The following is a 14304-nucleotide window of genomic DNA, read 5'->3' on the forward strand; positions in this document are numbered from 1 at the left end:
GTCTATGGACATTGCTTAGCTGTGTGCTCGATTTTATACACCTGCCAGCAATGAGCGTGGTTGAAATTGCGAATCCACTAATTTGAAATATTATTTTGTATATTTAGTGTATGAAGGGTTTCCGTCTAGTTTGGTTGAGTAAGAGGAGAACCACACAGGCTCAAGTAGAGTGAGGAGAGACGCTCAAAGTGAGGTATTCTGCAATTAGCCTGTGATCTTAGCTGCTGGCTGTGTGTTCTTAGCGTGTTAGTGGCTCACAGCAACACAGCAGCAGTGTAGCGGTATTTAGGCAGCATAGGCAGGGTGGGAGTATCCATCTGGGTCAGGAGGAGGGAGACGGAACACTGTGGAATACAGCGCTAAGTGGCAACCTTCTCAAGCCATTCCCACCGCACCAGTTAACACCAACTCAAGCCACGCATTCACACCGCACCAGTTAACACCAACTCAAGCCACTCATTCACACCCCACCAGTGTAACACCAACTCAAGCCACTCATTCACACCCCACCAGTGTAACACCAACTCAAGCCACTCATTCACACCCCACCAGTTAACACCAACTCAAGCCACTCATTCACACCCCACCAGTTAACACCAACTCAAGCCACTCATTCACACCGCACCAGTGTAACACCAACTCAAGCCACTCATTCACACCCCACCAGTTAACACCAACTCAAGCCACTCATTCACACCCCACCAGTTAACACCAACCCAAGCCACTCATTCACACCCCACCAGTTAACACCAACTCAAGCCACTCATTCACACCCCACCAGTTAACACCAACTCAAGCCACTCATTCACACCGCACCAGTTAACACCAACTCAAGCCACTCATTCACACCCCACCAGTTAACACCAACTCAAGCCACTCATTCACACCCCACCAGTTAACACCAACTCAAGCCACTCATTCACACCGCACCAGTTAACACCATCTCAAGCCACTCATTCACACCCCACCAGTTAACACCAACTCAAGCCACTCATTCACACCCCACCAGTTAACACCAACTCAAGCCACTCATTCACACCCCACCAGTGTAACACCAACTCAAGCCACTCATTCACACCCCACCAGTGTAACACCAACTCAAGCCACTCATTCACACCGCACCAGTTAACACCAACTCAAGCCACTCATTCACACCCCACCAGTTAACACCAACTCAAGCCACTCATTCACACCCCACCAGTGTAACACCAACTCAAGCCACTCATTCACACCCCACCAGTGTAACACCAACTCAAGCCACTCATTCACACCGCACCAGTTAACACCAACTCAAGCCACTCATTCACACCCCACCAGTTAACACCAACTCAAGCCACTCATTCACACCCCACCAGTTAACACCAACTCAAGCCACTCATTCACACCCCACCAGTTAACACCAACTCAAGCCACTCATTCACACCGCACCAGTTAACACCATCTCAAGCCACTCATTCACACCCCACCAGTTAACACCAACTCAAGCCACTCATTCACACCCCACCAGTTAACACCAACTCAAGCCACTCATTCACACCCCACTAGTTAACACCAACTCAAGCCACTCATTCACACCCCACCAGTTAACACCAACTCAAGCCACTCATTCACACCCCACCAGTGTAACACCAACTCAAGCCACCCATTCACACCCCACCAGTTAACACCAACTCAAGCCACTCATTCACACCGCACCAGTTAACACCAACTCAAGCCACTCATTCACACCGCACCAGTTAACACCAACTCAAGCCACTCATTCACACCGCACCAGTTAACACCATCTCAAGCCACTCATTCACACCCCACCAGTTAACACCAACTCAAGCCACTCATTCACACCCCACCAGTTAACACCAACTCAAGCCACTCATTCACACCCCACCAGTGTAACACCAACTCAAGCCACTCATTCACACCCCACCAGTTAACACCAACTCAAGCCACTCATTCACACACCACCAGTTAACACCAACTCAAGCCACTCATTCACACCCCACCAGTTAACACCAACTCAAGCCACTCATTCACACCCCACCAGTTAACACCAACTCAAGCCACTCATTCACACCGCACCAGTTAACAACATCTCAAGCCACTCATTCACACCCCACCAGTTAACACCAACTCAAGCCACTCATTCACACCCCACCAGTTAACACCAACTCAAGCCACTCATTCACACCCCACCAGTGTAACACCAACTCAAGCCACTCATTCACACCCCACCAGTTAACACCAACTCAAGCCACTCATTCACACCCCACCAGTTAACACCAACTCAAGCCACTCATTCACACCGCACCAGTTAACACCAACTCAAGCCACTCATTCACACCCCACCAGTTAACACCAACTCAAGCCACTCATTCACACCGCACCAGTTAACACCAACTCAAGCCACTCATTCACACCCCACCAGTGTAACACCAACTCAAGCAACTCATTCACACCCCACCAGTTAACACCAACTCAAGCCACTCATTCACACCCCACCAGTTAACACCAACTCAAGCCACTCATTCACACCCCACCAGTTAACACCAACTCAAGCCACTCATTCACACCGCACCAGTGTAACACCAACTCAAGCCACTCATTCACACCGCACCAGTTAACACCAACTCAAGCCACTCATTCAGACCCCACCAGTTAACACCAACTCAAGCCACTCATTCACACCGCACCAGTTAACACCAACTCAAGCCACTCATTCACACCGCACCAGTTAACACCAACTCAAGCCACTCATTCAGACCCCACCAGTTAACACCAACTCAAGCCACTCATTCACACCGCACCAGTTAACACCAACTCAAGCCACTCATTCACACCCCACCAGTGTAACACCAACTCAAGCCACTCATTCACACCCCAGCAGTGTAACACCAACTCAAGCCACTCATTCACACCGCACCAGTTAACACCAACTCAAGCCACTCATTCACACCGCACCAGTTAACACCAACTCAAGCCACTCATTCACACCGCACCAGTTAACACCAACTCAAGCCACTCATTCACACCGCACCAGTTAACACCAACTCAAGCCACTCATTCGCACCGCACCAGTTAACACCAACTCTTGCCACTCATTCACACCGCACCAGTTAACACCATCTCAAGCCACTCATTCACACCCCACCAGTGTAACACCAACTCAAGCCACTCATTCACACCCCACCAGTGTAACACCAACTCAAGCCACTCATTCACACCCCACCAGTGTAACACCAACTCAAGCCACTCATTCACACCCCACCAGTGTAACATCAACTCAAGCCACTCATTCACACCGCACCAGTTAACACCATCTCAAGCCACTCATTCACACCCCACCAGTTAACACCAACTCAAGCCACTCATTCACACCGCACCAGTTAACACCATCTCAAGCCACTCATTCACACCGCACCAGTTAACACCATCTCAAGCCACTCATTCACACCCCACCAGTGTAACACCAACTCAAGCCACTCATTCACACCCCACCAGTGTAACACCAACTCAAGCCACTCATTCACACCCCACCAGTTAACACCAACTCATGCCACTCATTCACACCGCACCAGTTAACACCAACTCAAGCCACTCATTCACACCCCACCAGTTAACACCAACTCAAGCCACTCGTTCACACCGCACCAGTTAACACCAACTCAAGCCACTCATTCACACCCCACCAGTGTAACACCAACTCAAGCCACTCATTCACACCGCACCAGTGTAACACCAACTCAAGCCACTCATTCACACCGCACCAGTTAACACCAACTCAAGCCACTCATTCACACCGCACCAGTTAACACCAACTCAAGCCACTCATTCACACCCCACCAGTTAACACCAACTCAAGCCACTCATTCACACCGCACCAGTTAACACCATCTCAAGCCACTCATTCACACCGCACCAGTTAACACCATCTCAAGCCACTCATTCACACCCCACCAGTGTAACACCAACTCAAGCCACTCATTCACACCCCACCAGTGTAACACCAACTCATGCCACTCATTCACACCGCACCAGTTAACACCAACTCAAGCCACTCATTCACACCCCACCAGTGTAACACCAACTCATGCCACTCATTCACACCGCACCAGTTAACACCAACTCAAGCCACTCATTCACACCCCACCAGTTAACACCAACTCATGCCACTCATTCACACCGCACCAGTTAACACCAACTCAAGCCACTCATTCACACCGCACCAGTTAACACCAACTCAAGCCACTCATTCACACCGCACCAGTTAACACCAACTCAAGCCACTCATTCGCACCGCACCAGTTAACACCAACTCTTGCCACTCATTCACACCGCACCAGTTAACACCATCTCAAGCCACTCATTCACACCCCACCAGTGTAACACCAACTCAAGCCACTCATTCACACCCCACCAGTGTAACACCAACTCAAGCCACTCATTCACACCCCACCAGTGTAACACCAACTCAAGCCACTCATTCACACCCCACCAGTGTAACATCAACTCAAGCCACTCATTCACACCGCACCAGTTAACACCATCTCAAGCCACTCATTCACACCCCACCAGTTAACACCAACTCAAGCCACTCATTCACACCGCACCAGTTAACACCATCTCAAGCCACTCATTCACACCGCACCAGTTAACACCATCTCAAGCCACTCATTCACACCCCACCAGTGTAACACCAACTCAAGCCACTCATTCACACCCCACCAGTGTAACACCAACTCAAGCCACTCATTCACACCCCACCAGTTAACACCAACTCATGCCACTCATTCACACCGCACCAGTTAACACCAACTCAAGCCACTCATTCACACCCCACCAGTTAACACCAACTCAAGCCACTCGTTCACACCGCACCAGTTAACACCAACTCAAGCCACTCATTCACACCCCACCAGTGTAACACCAACTCAAGCCACTCATTCACACCGCACCAGTGTAACACCAACTCAAGCCACTCATTCACACCGCACCAGTTAACACCAACTCAAGCCACTCATTCACACCGCACCAGTTAACACCAACTCAAGCCACTCATTCACACCCCACCAGTTAACACCAACTCAAGCCACTCATTCACACCGCACCAGTTAACACCATCTCAAGCCACTCATTCACACCGCACCAGTTAACACCATCTCAAGCCACTCATTCACACCCCACCAGTGTAACACCAACTCAAGCCACTCATTCACACCCCACCAGTGTAACACCAACTCAAGCCACTCATTCACACCCCACCAGTTAACACCAACTCATGCCACTCATTCACACCGCACCAGTTAACACCAACTCAAGCCACTCATTCACACCCCACCAGTTAACACCAACTCATGCCACTCATTCACACCGCACCAGTTAACACCAACTCAAGCCACTCATTCACACCCCACCAGTTAACACCAACTCATGCCACTCATTCACACCGCACCAGTTAACACCAACTCAAGCCACTCATTCACACCGCACCAGTTAACACCAACTCAAGCCACTCATTCACACCGCACCAGTTAACACCAACTCTTGCCACTCATTCACACCGCACCAGTTAACACCATCTCAAGCCACTCATTCACACCCCACCAGTTAACACCAACTCAAGCCACTCATTCACACCCCACCAGTGTAACACCAACTCATGCCACTCATTCACACCGCACCAGTTAACACCAACTCAAGCCACTCATTCACACCCCACCAGTTAACACCAACTCAAGCCACTCATTCACACCGCACCAGTTAACACCATCTCAAGCCACTCATTCACACCCCACCAGTGTAACACCAACTCAAGCCACTCATTCACACCCCACCAGTGTAACACCAACTCAAGCCACTCATTCACACCCCACCAGTGTAACACCAACTCAAGCCACTCATTCACACCCCACCAGTGTAACATCAACTCAAGCCACTCATTCACACCCCACCAGTTAACACCAACTCAAGCCACTCATTCACACCCCACCAGTTAACACCAACTCAAGCCACTCATTCACACCCCACCAGTTAACACCAACTCAAGCCACTCATTCACACCGCACCAGTTAACACCATCTCAAGCCACTCATTCACACCGCACCAGTTAACACCATCTCAAGCCACTCATTCACACCCCACCAGTGTAACACCAACTCAAGCCACTCATTCACACCCCACCAGTGTAACACCAACTCAAGCCACTCATTCACACCCCACCAGTTAACACCAACTCATGCCACTCATTCACACCGCACCAGTTAACACCAACTCAAGCCACTCATTCACACCCCACCAGTTAACACCAACTCAAGCCACTCATTCACACCGCACCAGTTAACACCAACTCAAGCCACTCATTCACACCCCACCAGTTAACACCAATTCAAGCCACTCATTCACACCCCACCAGTGTAACACCAACTCAAGCCACTCATTCACACCGCACCAGTTAATACCAACTCAAGCCACTCATTCACACCGCACCAGTTAACACCAACTCAAGCCACTCATTCACACCGCACCAGTTAACACCAACTCAAGCCACTCATTCACACCGCACCAGTTAACACCAACTCAAGCCACTCATTCACACCGCACCAGTTAACACCAACTCTTGCCACTCATTCACACCGCACCAGTTAACACCATCTCAAGCCACTCATTCACACCCCACCAGTGTAACACCAACTCAAGCCACTCATTCACACCGCACCAGTTAACACCAACTCAAGCCACTCATTCACACCGCACCAGTTAACACCAACTCAAGCCACTCATTCACACCGCACCAGTTAACACCAACTCAAGCCACTCATTCGCACCGCACCAGTTAACACCAACTCTTGCCACTCATTCACACCGCACCAGTTAACACCATCTCAAGCCACTCATTCACACCCCACCAGTGTAACACCAACTCAAGCCACTCATTCACACCCCACCAGTGTAACACCAACTCAAGCCACTCATTCACACCCCACCAGTGTAACACCAACTCAAGCCACTCATTCACACCCCACCAGTGTAACATCAACTCAAGCCACTCATTCACACCGCACCAGTTAACACCATCTCAAGCCACTCATTCACACCCCACCAGTTAACACCAACTCAAGCCACTCATTCACACCGCACCAGTTAACACCATCTCAAGCCACTCATTCACACCGCACCAGTTAACACCATCTCAAGCCACTCATTCACACCCCACCAGTGTAACACCAACTCAAGCCACTCATTCACACCCCACCAGTGTAACACCAACTCAAGCCACTCATTCACACCCCACCAGTTAACACCAACTCATGCCACTCATTCACACCGCACCAGTTAACACCAACTCAAGCCACTCATTCACACCCCACCAGTTAACACCAACTCAAGCCACTCGTTCACACCGCACCAGTTAACACCAACTCAAGCCACTCATTCACACCCACCAGTGTAACACCAACTCAAGCCACTCATTCACACCGCACCAGTGTAACACCAACTCAAGCCACTCATTCACACCGCACCAGTTAACACCAACTCAAGCCACTCATTCACACCGCACCAGTTAACACCAACTCAAGCCACTCATTCACACCCCACCAGTTAACACCAACTCAAGCCACTCATTCACACCGCACCAGTTAACACCATCTCAAGCCACTCATTCACACCGCACCAGTTAACACCATCTCAAGCCACTCATTCACACCCCACCAGTGTAACACCAACTCAAGCCACTCATTCACACCCCACCAGTGTAACACCAACTCATGCCACTCATTCACACCGCACCAGTTAACACCAACTCAAGCCACTCATTCACACCCCACCAGTGTAACACCAACTCATGCCACTCATTCACACCGCACCAGTTAACACCAACTCAAGCCACTCATTCACACCCCACCAGTTAACACCAACTCATGCCACTCATTCACACCGCACCAGTTAACACCAACTCAAGCCACTCATTCACACCGCACCAGTTAACACCAACTCAAGCCACTCATTCACACCGCACCAGTTAACACCAACTCAAGCCACTCATTCGCACCGCACCAGTTAACACCAACTCTTGCCACTCATTCACACCGCACCAGTTAACACCATCTCAAGCCACTCATTCACACCCCACCAGTGTAACACCAACTCAAGCCACTCATTCACACCCCACCAGTGTAACACCAACTCAAGCCACTCATTCACACCCCACCAGTGTAACACCAACTCAAGCCACTCATTCACACCCCACCAGTGTAACATCAACTCAAGCCACTCATTCACACCGCACCAGTTAACACCATCTCAAGCCACTCATTCACACCCCACCAGTTAACACCAACTCAAGCCACTCATTCACACCGCACCAGTTAACACCATCTCAAGCCACTCATTCACACCGCACCAGTTAACACCATCTCAAGCCACTCATTCACACCCCACCAGTGTAACACCAACTCAAGCCACTCATTCACACCCCACCAGTGTAACACCAACTCAAGCCACTCATTCACACCCCACCAGTTAACACCAACTCATGCCACTCATTCACACCGCACCAGTTAACACCAACTCAAGCCACTCATTCACACCCCACCAGTTAACACCAACTCAAGCCACTCGTTCACACCGCACCAGTTAACACCAACTCAAGCCACTCATTCACACCCCACCAGTGTAACACCAACTCAAGCCACTCATTCACACCGCACCAGTGTAACACCAACTCAAGCCACTCATTCACACCGCACCAGTTAACACCAACTCAAGCCACTCATTCACACCGCACCAGTTAACACCAACTCAAGCCACTCATTCACACCCCACCAGTTAACACCAACTCAAGCCACTCATTCACACCGCACCAGTTAACACCATCTCAAGCCACTCATTCACACCGCACCAGTTAACACCATCTCAAGCCACTCATTCACACCCCACCAGTGTAACACCAACTCAAGCCACTCATTCACACCCCACCAGTGTAACACCAACTCAAGCCACTCATTCACACCCCACCAGTTAACACCAACTCATGCCACTCATTCACACCGCACCAGTTAACACCAACTCAAGCCACTCATTCACACCCCACCAGTTAACACCAACTCATGCCACTCATTCACACCGCACCAGTTAACACCAACTCAAGCCACTCATTCACACCCCACCAGTTAACACCAACTCATGCCACTCATTCACACCGCACCAGTTAACACCAACTCAAGCCACTCATTCACACCGCACCAGTTAACACCAACTCAAGCCACTCATTCACACCGCACCAGTTAACACCAACTCTTGCCACTCATTCACACCGCACCAGTTAACACCATCTCAAGCCACTCATTCACACCCCACCAGTTAACACCAACTCAAGCCACTCATTCACACCCCACCAGTGTAACACCAACTCATGCCACTCATTCACACCGCACCAGTTAACACCAACTCAAGCCACTCATTCACACCCCACCAGTTAACACCAACTCAAGCCACTCATTCACACCGCACCAGTTAACACCATCTCAAGCCACTCATTCACACCCCACCAGTGTAACACCAACTCAAGCCACTCATTCACACCCCACCAGTGTAACACCAACTCAAGCCACTCATTCACACCCCACCAGTGTAACACCAACTCAAGCCACTCATTCACACCCCACCAGTGTAACATCAACTCAAGCCACTCATTCACACCCCACCAGTTAACACCAACTCAAGCCACTCATTCACACCCCACCAGTTAACACCAACTCAAGCCACTCATTCACACCCCACCAGTTAACACCAACTCAAGCCACTCATTCACACCGCACCAGTTAACACCATCTCAAGCCACTCATTCACACCGCACCAGTTAACACCATCTCAAGCCACTCATTCACACCCCACCAGTGTAACACCAACTCAAGCCACTCATTCACACCCCACCAGTGTAACACCAACTCAAGCCACTCATTCACACCCCACCAGTTAACACCAACTCATGCCACTCATTCACACCGCACCAGTTAACACCAACTCAAGCCACTCATTCACACCCCACCAGTTAACACCAACTCAAGCCACTCATTCACACCGCACCAGTTAACACCAACTCAAGCCACTCATTCACACCCCACCAGTTAACACCAATTCAAGCCACTCATTCACACCCCACCAGTGTAACACCAACTCAAGCCACTCATTCACACCGCACCAGTTAATACCAACTCAAGCCACTCATTCACACCGCACCAGTTAACACCAACTCAAGCCACTCATTCACACCGCACCAGTTAACACCAACTCAAGCCACTCATTCACACCGCACCAGTTAACACCAACTCAAGCCACTCATTCACACCGCACCAGTTAACACCAACTCTTGCCACTCATTCACACCGCACCAGTTAACACCATCTCAAGCCACTCATTCACACCCCACCAGTGTAACACCAACTCAAGCCACTCATTCACACCCCACCAGTGTAACACCAACTCAAGCTACTCATTCACACCCCACCAGTTAACACCAACTCATGCCACTCATTCACACTGCACCAGTTAACACCAACTCAAGCCACTCATTCACACCCCACCAGTTAACACCAACTCAAGCCACTCATTCACACCTCACCAGTTAACACCAACTCTTGCCACTCATTCACACCGCACCAGTTAACACCAACTCAAGCCACTCATTCACACCGCACCAGTTAACACCAACTCAAGCCACTCATTCACACCGCACCAGTTAACACCAACTCAAAAGCATCTGCTTCACAAGCAGTACATCCAGACACAGATAAAATATTTATCAGGACATTTTGTAGAAACATCACATTTCTTTTGTTTTTAAAAAAGGAATAGAAAAGAAGCTAAGTGTCTCACGCTCTGTCAAGTCTGTCCTATAGGTCACGCATGACCTCATCTCTCAGTAGGAATGATCTCATCTCACAGCCATCCCTGTCCACCCAAACACATACACACACCTAGACTCGCCAACACCTAGACACACATGCAACTAGACACGCATGCACCCAAATACACGCAAATGCACTTAAACCAAAAGTAGAAACCCGTGCAAACAAAGGCAGCAGTGGGAGAATATAAACCAGGTCATGAGATGACTCTCGTCACTCAAGACTCTCTATAACCCAGAAAACAGAGACGTTTCTGTCAATCACATAACCACACGCCCTTTGACCTTAGAGAGACATCCTGTTTGCTGACACAGAGGAATGAGTTGTATCTCACACCAATTAAGTGCACATGGGAAACCCAAGACACAGTACTGTGACACCATGCCGTTGTTCAAAAACACAGCACAGGAACACAAGCTTAAGTGTAATTGGCTCTGCCAGATTTCAGGCTAATACAGTTCAGTTTGCTGTAAATATCCTCTGTAAATAAAGCTTTCTCATGATATTTCCCTTTGCGTTACCTGTAAGCCCTTTGCACTCATCCTGTCTTAGTGTATGAACATGCGTCACTATTGCAGCACAATGATGCAATTATAGCTTATTATACAGGCCTTCCACATGACAAGATCACGACTTCATACCACTGATAACGTTACGCTTCTCCTGTAGAGCGTAAAGACACAGGTTACGGGGTTCCCGTAGTTTCCTTTTGCTTGCTTGTTTTTCCCACACGTAGAACAGGAATTACAACGCACACAGATGCTCACAGCTGGAGCACTCACAGTATAATTAGCTTTCCTCAAGGCGGGCCCCAGATGTGATGTTTTAATTAAGTCACAAACAGAAACAGAGACCATGGCCTCAGCAGCCAGGGGAGACCAGATTGGCTAGCATGCTACCGTCGCTACGCTAACTGGGCATTAAGAGTCATTAGATTCAACAGAATCAGGTTGATACTCTTACTCACCAGCCTGTCGGCCGCTGCTGCATCACACGGGTGTCTGTGAAAACACAAACACGGAATGCAGACACACACACATGCACACTCGCTCACATGCGCACGCACACACACACACACACAGACCTCTATCGGTGGCACCTCTAAGACGAATAAGAAGGAAACAGCTCTGTCCTGTCTGAGAAAGGAAGGTTTAGTTAAAAATAGGCGCGACCATTCCGTTCCTCCCACGGGCAGGTTTTTCTTCTTGACATGAATAACTGGGTGTTTCATAAGCAGTGGGTAAGTGCCCTACATAAAAGCTATGTCCTCCTCAGTCAGCACCTTAAACCAGCAGCAGGCCCGGGGCCTGTGAGGAGACATGCACTCTGTTCTGAAGCATAGTGCTGATTATCTACCTGAACCATGGATGTCTCTATACCACAGAGTCAAGGGGACACAACGTTCTACTCTCAGCAGTCTGTTATGTAGCTGCCCTCTCTGCGTCGTTACTATTGGCCACGTAGGACAGTAACACACACATAATCACACACACCTCTCTCTTTGTCCAACCGCATTACCATAATAGTATTCGCTACACTATTTGTGTGGTTGCACATTAACATTCGCCCTACACAGCACCAACGCAAGCAGCATCAGGACCACTCTGGCCATCTTGGAAAGGAGTCAAGGACAGGGTCGCATACTGTATGGTCATGACCTGTCTCTCTCACTCTAAATCTACCCTGCCACTAAGTGGTGAATAGCAGAATAAACGTCAATGAAATAAATAGCAAGCTAGCTAACCACTTGTTTTGCTATTAGCAGAAATAGGCCCAGCCTTCTCAGAGCATAGCAAACATCACCATGCATGCGTTGTTGACAGTCAGGGGATTCGATTATCTGGCCCGGGTCACCCGGATGGGAGGAATTTGTATCCAGTGAAAAGCGATTGCATTTGTTTTGGAACCGGGCTGCCTCATAGGCGTGAGCCAGGTTCACCGTTCAAAGCCCAGGGCAGATGTCAGCTCAAATCAAAAGAGACGTAGCCTAGGCTAGGTTAAGCAAGTGGAATGAGGAGTAGGTTTCTGTGTTTTCCTATGGGAAAGAGATGTAAGAATGCTGTTCATTGACCCCAGCTCAGCGTTCAACACCATAGTGCCCACAAAGCTCATCCCTAAGCTAAGGACCCTGGGTCTAAACACTTCCCTCTGCAACTGGATCCTGGACTCCCTGGCGGACCGCCCCCAGGTGTTAAGGGTAGGCAACAACACATCTGCCACGCTGATCCTCAACACTGGGGCCCTTCAAAGGTGCGTGCTTAGTCCCCTCTTGTACTCCCTGTTCACCCATGACTGCGTGGTCAAGCATGACTCCAACACCATCATTAAGTTTACTGATGACACAACAGTAGTAGGCCTGATCACCAACAACGATGAGACAGCCTATAGGGAGGAGGTCAGAGACCTGGCAGTGAGGTGCCAGGACAACAACCTCTCCCTTAACTTGAGCAAGACAAAGGAGCTGATTGTGGACTACAGGAAAAGGGGGGCCGAACAGGCCCCCATTCACATCGGCTGTAGTGGAGCGGGTAGAGAGTTTCAAGTTCGTTGGTGTCCACATCACCAACAAACTATCATGGTCCAAACACACCAAGAGAGTCATGATGGCACCTTTTCCTCCTCGGGAGACACAAAAGTTTTGGCATGGGTCCCCAGATCCTCAAAAATGTATTCAGCTGCACCATCGAGAGCATCCTGACCGGTTGCATCACCGCATGGTATGGCAACTGGTTAGTGCGTATGGTTAGTGCGTATGGCCCAGTACATCACTGGGGCCAAGCTTCCTGCCACCCAGGACCTCTATACTAGACGGTGTCAGAGGAAGGCCCAAAAAAGACTCCAGTCACCCAAGTCCTGCCTTTGATTTTACACTGCTGCTACTCACTGTTTATTATCTATGCATAGTCACTTTACCACTACCTACACTAACCTGTACCCCCGCACATTGACTCGGTACCAGCACCCCCTGTATATGGCCTCGTTATTTTTATTTTATTGTGTTACTTTTTATTTTATTTTTTACTTTTGTTTATTTAGTAAATATTTTCTTAACCAACAATGCAGTTCAAGTAATAGAGTTAAGGGCTTGTAAAGTCAGTATTTCACAGTAATACCTGTTGTGTTCGGCACATGTCACAAATAACATTTGATTTGATGTATTTTTCTGGACAATTCATGCACGATTCTGCCTTGTTGACAACATGGCTGAGTGGTTTGCATTACTGTTTGATTTGAGAAGGGCGCTACTCCCTCTACGCTTTTGCCCGTTCACGTCACGGGCCATAGCCTGGTGCACGCGACTCGCGGTTAATAGAACTCATATTCTCTGCGCTGAGTTTAGCAAATTTTTCGATTCAAAACTACATTGAATTGGTCACTGTCGGCCTATTTGAACGTCGTTCTT

This window comes from Oncorhynchus kisutch, linkage group LG19 (genome assembly GCF_002021735.2).
Source record: "Oncorhynchus kisutch isolate 150728-3 linkage group LG19, Okis_V2, whole genome shotgun sequence".
Lineage (NCBI taxonomy): Eukaryota > Metazoa > Chordata > Actinopteri > Salmoniformes > Salmonidae > Oncorhynchus > Oncorhynchus kisutch.